The sequence below is a fragment of the Apus apus genome, chromosome 1 (genome assembly GCF_020740795.1).
Source record: "Apus apus isolate bApuApu2 chromosome 1, bApuApu2.pri.cur, whole genome shotgun sequence".
Classification (NCBI taxonomy): domain Eukaryota; kingdom Metazoa; phylum Chordata; class Aves; order Apodiformes; family Apodidae; genus Apus; species Apus apus.
Genome location: NC_067282.1, coordinates 8269721 through 8284637, shown reverse-complemented (window position 1 = coordinate 8284637; position 14917 = coordinate 8269721). Strand labels below are relative to the sequence as shown.

The following is a 14917-nucleotide window of genomic DNA, read 5'->3' as shown; positions in this document are numbered from 1 at the left end:
GGGTGACAATGGAAGGTTTCATATTCCAATGAATTGTTGCTTTATGGAAAAGAAGTCATGATGAGTTGCACGAAACATAACTGTTACTGCAAGGAGAGAAAGGAGGGTTGGACCTTGATAAAATCCCCACCCTCTTCTGAAGACACAGAGGGAATAGTGATTATGACTTTGAGATATATACTTCTACTTTGCACAGTGGTGATCTACGCTATTCTACACTTGTGAGACTCCACCTGGAGTACTGTGTTCAATTCTGGAGCCCACAACACAGGAAGGACATGGAACTCTTGAAGCAAATTGAGAGGAGGGCCACAAAGATGATTTGAGGGCTGGAGCACCTCTCCTGTTCAGCCTAGAGAAGAGAAGGCTCCAGGAAGACACTAGAGCAGCCTTACAGTGCCAGAAGAGGCTAGAGGAAAGCTGGGGAGGGACTTTTTACTAGGGTGTGTAGTGAGAGGACAAGGGGTAATCATTTTAAGCAGGAAGAGGGAAGATTTAGGTTAGATATTAGGAAGAAATTCTTTACTATGAGGGTGGTGAGACACTGGAACAGGTTGCCTAGGGAGGTTGTGGATGCCCCCTCCCTGGAGGTGTTCAAGGTCAGGATGGACGGGGCTTTGACCAACCTGACCTAGTGGGAGGTGTCCCTGCCAATTCAGGGGGGTTGGAACAAGATGATCTTAAAGGTCCCTTCAAACACAAACCATTCTGTGATTCTATGTTCTCTGCAGCTTGTTACTCTGAATCTGAAAGTCACAGTTTTTCAATTGCAAAGCAGTTGTTCTGATTCTGAGCTCAATTATATACATCTTTCCTTGAAGACTATACAGTTCATTGTGTGAGCAATGACCAAAGTAAAGAGTCCATAATTGGCTGTGAAAGGTTTAGGTTATTGACTTCTTTCTATCCAGGACATAATGAAAGGAGCTGAAGCTTGCAGCTGAAGCAGGCTTCTCAGTGTCACATTCGCAGCAAAGCAAATTGCAGATACTTGGTTTTTTCTTCCTTTTCTTCATTGAAATGCATGGGGAACACATTATGGTAACCATGCATTCCTGACACAATACACAGAGCACAAACTAGTAATTTATTGACACCATCATTTCAAGAACACATTTGCTCCAAGAGATGACAGGATGGAGTCGCAAAAGCTTCATAAGTGAGAGTAGATGAACACAATCCTTTGCCTTCTGCCTGCAGAGATCAAGTTGACCCAGGAAAGCCTGTGCCTGAATCCTCCTGAAAGCATGTGACACCCTTTCCCTGAAGGCACCATGTGTGGTCAACACTGTGCTACTAATGGCTGGATGCAGACAAACAGCAGAAAGAGTATAACAAGATGAAAGATGGCCACAGATCAAGAAAGTCTTGCTTTGTCCTTGCAGATGAGTGCCTGGGGTGGTGCTGGTAAGATAATTATAGCATTAAACACTCCTGGGAAACCCATCCCAAGGGTATGGCCTTCAATGCATATGTTTCATAAGGACTTGGTTTTGTCACCATGTGCACAGTGCTAAATAAGTATCAGTACAGTTACACTCAGCACCAGAAAATTAATCCTAAAGAGTTTCACTTTTAAAATGTCTAAATATTGGTCCTAAAACATTGGTCATGTATCCATGATCTATAGGGGTTCAAGGTAAACAGAGAGAAACAAACTTGCTCACTGTATCTTTAATTAATATAGAACCTTGTAACCAAAGACATGTAAACATTTCACTTTTTATGATTCTTTACCTATGGAATTCAGAAGCTGAAAATTATCACAGCATTTGTACAGAAAGATGGACCGAAAGATGGATTGAAACAATTGGTGAGTAATGGACTGAAACAAATGAAATCAGTTTTGCCCAGAGATCACAGCAAATCACTGGCAGAACTACAAAGAGCCCAAATGCACAGGGTTTACATACAGCCACTCTATCCACAGAACCAAGGTCCAGTATCACAGGTTGGATTTTAAACCTCTGATTGACTGTAAGTTAAATGCCCTTTGAGTTAAGAGTGTTCAACACATTAAGTAGTGTCTGCAAGCTGCCAGCTCAAGAATAGGCCCTTAGTTTCTACTTTTCGTTTAGTAAATTAAAACCATACACAAACTCAAATGTAAACATGCATATAAGTGTTTCTAGAGTAATACTGAAAGACAAAAGTAATTACAGTATGAGCATAATGTTTTTCCCTTAATTACTCCAACAAAACTGCACTTTTGAGTTGTAAGTGTTCAATTATTCCTATATTGCACCACCAGATGTCCCTGCCCAACTAGTGCTCAGACCAACCTGGCCTGACTGATGCCATCCTGCAACTCTTTTGCTGTAAAGTCTCCTTAAATAAACTGCCAGTCAGATCTTTTCTTCACTAATATGCAAAATCAGAGGGGATCTGAAATGCTCAAAAAGAACACTCCAGCCTCCACCTCATTACTCCAAGAAACACGAAAAATATTTCTCATGCCTATTCTAATTACATGATTAAAGTCAATTCTAAGTAGTATTTGCTGCATTGAAATTTTATTAGTTATTCTTAATTTTTTTATTAGTTATCCTATATAATTATAGAGGTACAGCTATGAATTCCCCTGCAAAATGCACCAAAGTGGAATACATAGTTCAATATGGAAGTAACACTAAAGATATGATTCATTATTTTCCCATTAGTTTCCTAATGTTTTAATTATAATACAGTATAAAAGTGCTTCTTAAACACAACTTAATCCATGCTGCCTGCTGTCTAAAATGTCTTTTGTCAAGTTATTATGCATACTAATGGGTATGTGAAAGCATTGCATATTAAAGAATATAAAGAGCAGGAGCCCTAGAGAAACAATACTTTTGATCAAGAGTAATTAGCAGGGTAAATTCCCCTTTTCTGACATGATAATTTTGCTCTTACAAATGAAGCGGCAACCAAGAACACTAGAAATTGGCTTTAAATCATGAGTTCACTATATTAAAGGCTTAAGAATGCTGATCTATAGATTGGAATTGTCTTATTTATCCACACACTAGGTATGTAACAACAGCAGCAACAAAAACTCCTTTGCACTGATTCAAACATACTTCTTTTTTGGGGGGAAAAAAACCCCATGCAGTCAACAAATTCAGTGACTGACCTCAACAGCGACTGCTGAGGCCCAACGCTGGCTGCACATGGCACATTTCATGAACACCTGGCTGCTAATAACTGAACTAAGACTAATGATTTGCTTCATACAGCCACTAATTGGTAATAATAATGCCACCACTAATTGGTAATAATAACTTTTACTCAATGCTTCATTGCTCGAGGGGTGAAAAAGCCTGCTCTCTGCTGCTGACCCCCGCGAGCCATTCAAGCTGCAAATGAGCACAGCAAAACGCATGACATGTGCCCAGCACTGCAGATTTCCTTGAGATGGGAAAAATCTCAATAGTGTATTATAAGCTTGTTTTTAAGGTATTATTCAACCTGAGATAATGGGCCAGTTGTACTCAGCATAGCTCACCTCTGCTACCACTGCCACCACCCTGAATGTCCCACAGACCAAAGCCCAAGATGCAGGAGGGCAGCACCATTTTTTGCTCAGTGAGCAATAATTTAAATAGTGCATGATCTGGTTAGGTTTTCCCACCAGAGAGGAATTTTTCCTTGGTACAAAGCCAGTGGCACCAGCAGCTCTGCCAGCTGTCCCTGTTGAGTACTGTTTACCTGATCATACAGCAGAAATGCTCTGATCTGCTCCAGCTTGGCTTTGGACAGAGCCATGGTTGGAGCCAGAGAAGCAGAATCAAGGAGCCATAGTAATAAATTTAGGTTATTCAAATTCCCCTGCTGGGAATTGGCACATGAGCAAATAGGGTCAATTTTAATCGTGCATATTTATAGCAGAAATTTAACTTATGGCCACACACATCTATTTTTTCATAAAGAAAACAGCAGAAGTGGAATAGAGCCAAAGCTTGATACTAACTGTACTTCCAACAAGACATGAACTAACTCTAATCACTTATGTTTGTATATCTAAAGAGGTGCTGTACGTGAGCTTACATTACTGCCCCTCCATCCTTTAAGAAGAAGTTCCCACACTGAACTGCAAAGCTGGATGCCAGCAATTATGTTTTGGGGTTTTTTATTAGTATGCCTTGTCATACATCTAAAGATTTTCTCCGTGACCAAGTGCTACACCCAGAGCAAGAAGCCTCTAAGGAAAACAAGTAACTTCACCCATGTGGTAAAGAGAATGAAGCTCACAGCAACAACAAATGTCATGTTTGACAACTCTATATTGCTCATGTTATCCTTCAGGGTAAATTAGAAACTTCTATATGCAGAGCTCTCATTATGGCCGTGTGGGAAGGAAACACTGCAAGCACAGGCCATGTGTTGGCATAATACTGCAGCACGTCTGCCCGGAAAGACTGGGCAACAGGAGCCCTCTACCCTCTTTCCTAGTTACAGGAGGATCACAGTGATGAAATGTGACTGTGTATGAACACATCAGCTAAATCCCTTGCTATTGAATCCCCTGCTATAAGGAATTAAAGGCTATCTACACTCTTTTGTGAGCTGTGCTGAAATCCAGAGGATAATCCATTTTCTGTTTTAAGCTAGAGGTTACTATACCTTCCTCCTTCTCTTTTTCTACCTTTCATTCTTCGTTTTCTCCCCAGTAACAGTTAAAAGCAACAGGAGTAATTTTTCTGAGATGTCTTCTGTATGCATTTCACTTCTTCTTCCTTCTCCATCTCCTCTTTTGCTTTCCTTTTGCAAGTCCTATTTTGTATTCTTCCCATAGCTGCCCTCTAAATGTTATTCTCAAAAGCTCATTTCTTTTTCTTCAAAAAAAATATATCCATCAGTACCTCACTGTCTGACACCTTCTATCAAGCTAATCAAGAGGGCTGTGACTACAAGCCTGAAAGTGCACAATAAGCATCACTGAAAAACAGAATTATAAAGAAATTCAAGTCTCGGGGACATCATTCTGAATCTAAGTTGTTTTGAGACTAATTGGTTTATGTGGTGATTGTAACATAAAGTAACATTTTGGAAATACTAGATTTCCAAAAAGCTCTGGGAACCCAGAACAATTCCAAAACAGTAAGGCCTTCCTCACTGAGGTAACTATGTAGATATAAGTTACGGCGAAATTAAGTATTTTATATCCCTGGATATAAAATAAGCGCTAACTTAGACAAGTCTGATAAGACAGAGAAATTAATGGTTGTTCAGAAATGTTTACCAATAGCATTATTTGTAGTGGAAGAACATGTATTTTCCACTGGAATATACGATTTCTAAAAATCATGATCAGTCATGCCACAATATCTATTTTGACTTGTTGTTACTTACTTGTGGTGAACCTTCCCACTATGTGAACAGGATCTAGATCCATCTCAGATGAGTATGATTACTGTGCTAATCCTAACGCCCAAATCCATCAAGCAGTCAGTGGTCTATGCCAAGGCTGCAAAAAGACATTTAGGTAAATCTGTGGGAAAATGGATCCTAAATATCTTTGTGGATATGATTATACAACATTCTCCCAACTTCAGGAGCTACTCATGACTTTCACATCAGAAATAAAGCACATCCAATCTGAAATTGCAGCATCCTACTTGGAAGGAGAGGGGCACTTGATTCCCTTGGATCAAAATGACTACTTACAACTGAACAGCATCTAACCACAGAGGAGCTTCCTTTTGAGATCTACAGCTACACCCAGCACAGGAGATCCAAATGCGAGAAGTTTCCTTTGTACATGGTTAAGTTGCTTTGATATGGAAGATTTAGTGAAATGTTTTTGTCTTTTATAATTATGGACATTTCAACTGATCACCTTTATCTGTATCTTATGAAAGCCATTAAAACTTGCACATCTCACAAAGAGAACTCAACCCCAAAAGAATATCTGTATTTCAAGCTAAGTTATGGTCCCTTATACAGATGTAGAGATGGTTTTGCCCATCCATCCAGATGGAAACATATTTCACAGAGACATTGAACAATTCTCATATTAAGGCACCGTTGCAGAGAGCAAAAAGAATCTGTTCCATCACCAGCTGCTGATAACTTATAACAAAATTCTAACAATATAGCAATTATAACAAAAAAAAATATCTAATCTTGTACCCCATGGACATCACACAGCTTTCAGAAGACATGTCAGAAATCAGATTAAAAACAACTGAAGTCAGAAGTGTTGAAAATGTTAGAAAATAGAATATTATTTAACTATTACATGCATTGAATAGAAAACTGTATTTTTTTAAGAACAAAAAAAGAGCAAGTAAGGACAAGGAGAAAGACAAAAAAAAGCACAGTAGAGCCTGTACATTATTTTTTTTTTCCTAGACCCACATTGGATGCATTATTTACAATATTTGGAAAGAAGGGGTGAAGTGAGATGACAAACAGTGTAGCCAACAGGGAACTATGGTCCCATTAAGCTTTCATGTAAACGCAGGGAACTACATTTTTGAAGAAAAACTGCAATTCTGGCAGGAATGTGACACTGCCATTGAAAAGCAAGCTGTTTATTCTGAAGTTAAATTGCAATACTGGATTCAGAGTTGTAAACCAAACCTGTTATCAATCAACACTTCACATCTGATTGCTATTCAAGCTTTGTGTGTTACTGCCAAAAATGAAATCAGATTTCTAGTGATGTTAATTATCCTGCTACCTACAACGCTCTCATTTCTTCAGACACTAGTGCTTTCTGAAAGGTGCATTTTTGAGCAAATGGAATTTCTCCCAACAGATTTTAAAAACAAAGAAAAAAATGTTTTTTTATTATTTTAGCTGGATGCATCTCTTCCATGTCTTTGTGTGATAACAGCATTTTGCTGTGTGCTCAGGAACAGCAACAGAGTCACTCAGGTTGCCACGTTCTGTTCTCAAAACCCTTCCTGAAAGCCCCTGGCTCACACAGCTATTGAGGAAGCCAACATCAATTAAAAGAGCTGACTAAACAATGAAGTTAAGGATTTACCTGATTAGTTCAATCGCTTTGTTGAATTTTGGAAAATGATGTCATTTTTCCACTACCCAATTTTAACCTTTCTCTTACAAGTCTTTTTAAAAAACTCTGTACCCTTCTGCTACAGCAAAACCTAAACACTATCCCAAATAAGGCACAGAACGAAAAAAGGAAATGACAAAACAACTCTGAAGGCATTAAAATGGGAAGTCAAACTATCTCCAGGGGCATGAGGATACAGAGAAATGTACCTTTAAGTGCACACAAAACTATGTCCACAGACACGGCTGAGGTTGCCCCAGTGCCATTTCATTGATGTTAGAACAAGGAGAACAGTCAGTCTATTACCAAAGAGACATGCTCTACGGAGATTAAAAAGCAAATTATCTTAAATACATGCCATGTTTGGCTCAGGTTAAATGCTAATGGAATCTGCTGCAATTCTATGTTACCCTGAGACCTATGCTAAATTTATCTACTTCTCCTCTTGCTTTTTCTAATGGCTTTCTGCAACTGGAACAAAAAAAAACCAAAACAAGCCCTCAACAAACAACAACAATGAAACAAAAAAAAACCAAACCAAAACCAACCTAACAAAAAAAAATAAGCTAAGCTTGTTGGAGCTATTTTCTGTAAACATACTTCATGCCATTTGTACGTGCCTCAAAATTTCAGCAGGTTAAGCTCCTCTCATTGGGATGGATGGATGGATGGATGGATGGATGGATGGATGGATGGATGGATTCAAGAGAAATGGATACAACATTTGCTTTCTCCAGTTGATCCCATAATTGTATGTGAAAAAAAATGTTTGGCTGTTGGCTTTGCTTCAATTTGGGGAAAATGTGATTATGAGGAGATGATCTATTTATAGTTTTATATTATATTACCCATATCTCTGACATTTAATTAAATCAACATGTAAAATCAGAATAAACCTATAATGAAATGAGAAGTTACAAAATATTTTAAATAAATTAACCATCATTCTGAATATGCCCAGCACACTGTCAAAGTAAGTTACAGAGTGAAGCTGCTACACGCCTTTTAAATCAGTGAAATATTATTTGTAATGACTTGAAGTGAGATTTTTCTTTTGGTTACTCAAAAATATTCTTAATTGTCTATAATGCAGAACACTGCTGAAATCACTAAGACTGTTACAAATATGTACTGAGCCATTACCATTAGGACAGCATCAGTTTGTTGCTACACTCAAGCTAAATGACCATGTTGCAAAGTTTGCTCCAAATTAACCTTTTATTTCTGGCCATATAATATTTCTTTCTGATGACTGCCCCATGGAGAATTACCTTCTTACCTAGAGCTATCACATAGATCTCCAGCATGATGCTGTGCTGTGTAGACATGTCTCTGTGGTTCATAAGCACCATAGGAATTCTTGAAAATAGATTAAAATATCAAAACTGTGCTCAAAAAAAACACAGGATGAACAAGACATTTGTGCACAGCCTCAGAAGACACTATTTTGAGAACCAAATTCCAGTTTTACCAAGGAAATTCACTCCTGAGTAACTCCCTTGCTGGTTTCTACTGTAGCAAGGGACTAAATTTTAATCTAATATATTTTTATTTTAAACTACAACAGTGCTGTTCAAATAGATCAGACTTTTAGTGCTGCACATCCAGGTACAGTACTTGAAATAAAACTATTAAGACTAGTCTGGGACCAGAAGACCAGTCAGACAGGACAAGTGTCACCTCTCCAATGGACTTTCTGGTCCTTTCTTATTTTAATAAACACATAAAGGTGGCTTCTGAACATCTGCAGTGATTCTAACTTAGAATTTTTACAACTTAAAAAAATAAAAAAGTCCATTCCAAGAATGTGTGCAACCATCCAGATAAAACCCAAAATCCCCCCAAAAACATGAAGAAAAAAAATCCCCATCTTAATTATATAACAATCAAGAGAACCTCCCACAAGTGGTTGGCTCTGCAAATACACCAGGGGCACGTACAGCTACTATGCAGAGATGGCATCAAAGCCCTGCCAATTCCTGTCATTCTACTGAGAATGACACCATGTCTGGACTCTGTTACAGTGTCCCAGTTCTTGGGTTGACTGGGTTTGACAAAATTATCAACTCTTTATCTTCAGAGGGCAACATCTAGCATCTCCAAAATGCAAAGCATGGTTTAATGGGCGGGGTGACACTGGGTTGATGATCTTAGAAGCTTTTTCCAACCTTAGTGATTCTACAAATTGAATCAAGGAAATAAGAAAAGTCAAATGTGACATGTTGGCATCTCACAACAGATAAAAACCTCTGGGAGATGCCTTGTGGTGGGTTTTGTGAGGTTGGAGTATTGTTTTTTTCAAACTTTGACAATGTAAATACTGCTCAAAATTTCTATTACATTTCATCTATACAGACAGCTCTGGACACTAACTCCTTTGCACTTACAGATAAGGTACAGAAAAAAATATAAGAATCAAGATTAATTAAACAAGTAACAGCCCCACCTTCCAAAATGGAGAAGTAAGGTATGTCACAGGGATATCATTATGAGCATTTTCTGTACTGCTGTACTTCTGCTCTTGTGGAGCACAGATTTTACACCAGGAAGCTGAGAGAATGCACTCGCTTCAAAACCACAGTATAGTCTGATTATATTGCTAAAAAATAACATTAGAAAAATTCTGCTACTTTTCTAACCTAGTCTATATAAACAAATTGTATTTTGCTGCTCTTCACTGCCAAATACTAAACATGTATGTAATTACATAGTTCTCCATTTCTAGAATGCTTCATCAAAATATACACTTACATCAACTGACGTGTCTTTTCCTAAAATATACAATTAATCAAGTATTTCCCATCTCTTGATCAGATTTCAGCACAGTGGCAATGTGGCCAGTGATGTCTGATAGTGGGAATGGGGCTTTGGACTTTAAACTATTCCTTGCTTCATCTCCCTCCAACTTCCTATAAAAGGCAAGGAAATTTTAAATGCAAAATACTCCTCAACAATTCACAAAACAAAACAAAAAACACAACAAACAAAGATACTTTGGTAAGTTTTGGACTGCATGAACATGGGTATAACTCCCATGAAAACCAATATCTACAATAATATAACCATTTTACTCCTTGTCCTTCCAGGAGTTATCCAGAAGCATAATGGTAAACTATTCTGATGCAACTTTGGGAGCTAGAGATAATGGCCACTTTAGTAGGAATAAGATTATGTAAGTGGAGAAAGCAAAATGCCACTGTGTTCAGAGCCTCTGTTTACCTTTAAAACATTGGATAGGGAATTATGAACATTTAAAATAACTCACAAATTAGATTTAAATTAGTATTATTAACTCAGGTTTGGTTTGTGAGATTTTGAAGAATCCTTAGTTCCTTTCACCATTTCTCACCTATTTTCCACTTCTATCACCTTCAGCTACCTGAGACAGAAAACAAGGGACACTGCATTTGGAAGCAAGGACTTACACATTGAAAATGCACATTTATTTGGCAAGGCAAGTAAGTGACACAAACAAAACAGAAACAAGCTGTCCAGAAATAGTGGCCAACATCATCTAAATGAAGAAATGCCAGAACCTCTAAGGTAGAGCCAAAGCTTGTTTTAGTTTTGAATTCAAATAATCTGCCTATGTAAACATAACACCATAGTCGCAGAAAAACAATGTCAGAAAATCCTTAGTGAATTGACTCTTTTTTAGTCAGAAACCCTACCATTTTCAACAGCTTCTACACTCTCTCAAGCAATTCTGCATCTTTGTAGTTGGCACTACTCCAGAACTGAGAACAAAAAATACATGTCAAGAAATACATACAAGTAAAAGGAAAAATACGAGAATAATTATTTCCATACTTTTTCTTCCTTTCTTGCAATGTTTGAAGTATGGGTCAGTTTCTAGGGAAAGTTTTTACTGGCAGTCACTTTTTATCATTATCAAGGAAGGCTGTCAGGTGTCCTACAAGTGTACAGCACTGGGGTGCCTTGCTAGTTACTGAACACATCCTTCCACAGTCCCCCATAACCAGTCCTTCTGAAGTGAATCCTTTGAGGGTACATCTACATGATCAAGGCAGTCTCACATGGAGCTAGCTACCAAGTTAGCTTGAAACACAAGTTGAAGCACTCCAGGCCACGTCACCATCAAAGATCTACCTCACACAAAATCAACATGCCATTGGAAAAATCACAAGAAGCTGGTCTTAGACCAGAATTGACATTAAGATCACTATTTCCATGTGCTTAGGCCTTAGAAAAGGCCTAACCATTGCTACTTTGGGGAAAAAAAAAAGAAATCCTATTCAGCCTTAAATTCAGGATAAGCACATTTAACCAGCATAACTAATAGCACACTTGTGAGATGTTTACAAGTGCTTTTGTTCACTAAATTATTTGACTTTATTACTAAATATGTAGCATAATCTTCTTGTTCTGGCTGCAAATCACCTCATGTCTAGAGGACACTTACGGACTGATTATGAGCCACCAATGTGGCTGCAATAGTGAAAAAGCTTCAGGATGCTTTAGAGAAGTTATTTTTAGTAAAGGTGAAGTTAAACAATAAATATCACATTGTCTGGGAAAGGAGGAATTGCACAAAATTGCAATTCAATTTGCTACCTAAGGAGAAGGTGCCTACTGTGAGAAACCATCATATCTAAACAGACATTGTGAGCACCTGGACGAAAAATAATGAAGACACATCTAATAATGAACATACACTTACAAAACAAAAATCCCTAACCCTTTCAACACTGGCTAACATTATGTGAGTAGAGATGAAAAGCAGTTATGTGTCATTCACTTGATTCAGGCTTTGGACCTTTGGAAAATGTGACATCTTATTTTAAAAACAATCAGGGAAGCATAACCTAAGAGAAGGTATCCAGAAAAAATGCAAAAATTGTGAGACAAAGTTAGGCAAAGAGAGTAGTTATCAATGGCTTCCTGATAACTGGAAGGACATACTAAGGAGTACTCTGTAAGGACCTCTCCTGGATGTCTGCTACTCAATAAGAGGTGACAGGTAAATGAATCCATATGGCCACAATACACTCCTGGAAAAGCAACAAAACAGTCATAGTTGTGAAAAGCAACCAAGGGACACCAGTAGAAGGGCCAGAAAGAACATCTGCCACTACCATGGTTTGATAAAAATGTGCAGCCAATAAGAATTAATTGTTGCACTGGCTTAGGCCAGGCACTTCTTCCAAAGTCAACATTTCATAAGAAATTATGTTAGTAGTGACTGACAGCCCAAGATTCTGAGCATTGACATGTGAGCTGTGCTTCTAACCATCCAAGATAAGCAAGCAACCCTTTCCATCCTTTGCTGTGAGCTTTCTTGTATGGAATGTTTCAGGAGGCATTTTATGTCCTAATCTTGCTTCTGAAATGCAAAATCCATTATAAGACCTTAGTAAAAGTAAATAAATAAACTAGTATCAGGAATTTCCAGTGACACAACCCTTTAATTCTATTACAGGCGAGAAGGTGTAATAAACTAAAGAAACAGTGAAATATGCCAAGGCAAATTTTGGCCCACTGGACCTGCTAATACTATATATTTTAGCAGGAAAAGAAGAAAATCAGTGGGCAAAAGATTTCCACCATGAACAGTTCCTTCAGCTCTGACAGCTTTCCAGCAAAAAAAGTTCAATATATGGTAATATCCAGGATGTTTGGCCTGTTTTCTTCAGGGGATTAAATTTCTCCATCTTCTTCTCCCCAAGCTAGAACATGCCTTTTTTCTAACTGCACCTGATGCTGACTCACAGACTGCTCTGGATGCTGCAAAGCCACGAAAGCAGATTTGACAAGGCTGCTCAATTTTTTATTTGCAGTAATTACGTGGAGAAGAATCCAACTTCTAGTGGTATGTTCTTGGCGGTTTTTCTACCTCTTTATATACTCATCAGTGTTAGGTAAACAATTTACAACTTCATATAGCAGATGGTAATTCTTGGACCTATACCATTTGAAGTGTTTAGAATAATGTTATAAAATGTAATTCATGCAGAAGCCAACTGTGGAAAAAATTACTATGGTTTCAGAATTTCACTTGTAATCAAGCAAGTAATTACAGTAATAACTTCACATTAGTCTGGTGACCACAAGTCAACAAAATTATGCTTAAGCTGGGCAAGTTGTTATTAAGTATATTAAGTAACCAGGCAGTCCATAGAAGCTACATGGTTATACAGTGTAGCAATTGCTTCCTGAAGTTTAATTTTATTCATTACTTTCCAGTGGTTACTGGCACAAAACACTGCTTAAGAACAGTAGTACTATACACTTTTCAATCAAAATATACTAGTAGTTGAAAGTAAAAAATGTAATTGTTGGTAAAAGTGGAAGAAATTAAAGATTTATGAAATTAGGTAATTTTATGAAGGTGCAGATTTATGGTGTATTTTCAATATATTCTCGCAATACCTGAAAATAAACTGCTCTTCAGCAGGATTGAGGAAACCCACGCACTTGTGAAAAGAGATTATTAGAACTGCAATCAACGAAGAGCTGACGTTTTCAAAAAAAAATGTGAAGAAGCCATGTTTTGAAATGATGTGTTTCAGTCTACAATACTGAGAATAAGGAAAGGATTCATGGCAAGGATTAGGATGCTACAAATCATATGGAACATATGAATAGGAGTCTGTTCCATGTATCAATAGGGGTTTAATTTCTGAATGAGAAGCTTAAGCAAGGGCACATTCTTTTGCAAAACATCCCACGGGTTTCCTAGAATACACAGACTTGGTAACATCCTCAGTTCTAACTTTACTCAATAGGTTCTTATAAATCAGTGATGAACATTTCATTTAATGCTATAAAGAGTAAAAGACTGGAATTCAGTTTTGAGGAGGATAATAAAAATAGAAATAAATTTTCATAATAGGTTAAAAAAATGAATTCTCTCATTCTACAAAGAAGCATTTACCAAGATGAACTTGTCAAAGTTTGCTACTCCAGCTGCTATCTGAAACCAAGACTTCCCAGGGAAAAAAAAAAAAAGTAATCCTCAAACAGCTGGAACCTATCCTAGAGATACAAAATAAATCACTTGTGAGCAAATTCCACACTCAAAAGCCCTAATCAGTACGCTATACAAGCAACAAAACAAACAAAACCCAAAAGGAACATTAGTGTCCCTGGTAACTGGTGTCTACTAATTGCAGAGCATCAGGACAGCTTCAACAGGAAAGCAGAGGATGAATAGGATTGTCTGATAAATCTACTACACTCAAACACTCCACACAGTACTCTTGACCCTGTAGGTCACAACCTTTTGCTCCCAAGTCGCTCATGCAAAAGGGGATAAAGAGGTTTAGCCCATTCTATTAAATCCTTGTAATTATTTGTTACAGTTTTAAGTCATCTAGCATTACACACACAGTAATTTGGTGAATCACACATGTCCCTTTAAAAAAATATACATTAGACAAAATGGAAGTAATTTAAAAATATTTTAAGTTAGCCCAAAAGGTTTTAATTACTTTAATATTTATCCGGTAAGAATACTGTGTAGTAACAAATTACAGTAGACAAATTAAATATAATAACCTCAAATTATGCCTAAACCACACAAATGTGAATTACTTGACAGTGGAAGGACATCAGAGTTTTATCTAAAGCTTAAATCACCAACAAAGATGGGAAAACATACACTGGTCACAACTGAGTATGAAAACTGGGTACCATTAGAGAGCAGCATAGTATAAATCAGTTTTTGGATAGTCAGTTTTTATTCTCAAGTTTCACATCAGTAAAAGTTTGCTGTGAAATATAATATTTCTTTTATGGTGTAATTTGGGTGAAATCTGCCAAAGGCACTGTATAAAAAATTATTACTTCACCTTCTGAATCACTTTTCATCAACATACTTCTAAATACAGCTGTGAAATTTTTGTTCTAGAGAAAAACAAGTTTTACATTGTTGATTTATCTGTGATGGAG

At 37.4% G+C, this 14917-nt stretch overlaps 1 protein-coding gene across 1 annotated transcript in view; it reads right to left on the bottom strand.

Annotated features, from left to right (window-relative positions):
* TMEM135 (transmembrane protein 135) overlaps positions 1-14917 on the bottom strand; it is a 175677-nt gene that overhangs the window by 19013 nt on the left and 141747 nt on the right. The window lies entirely within an intron of this gene.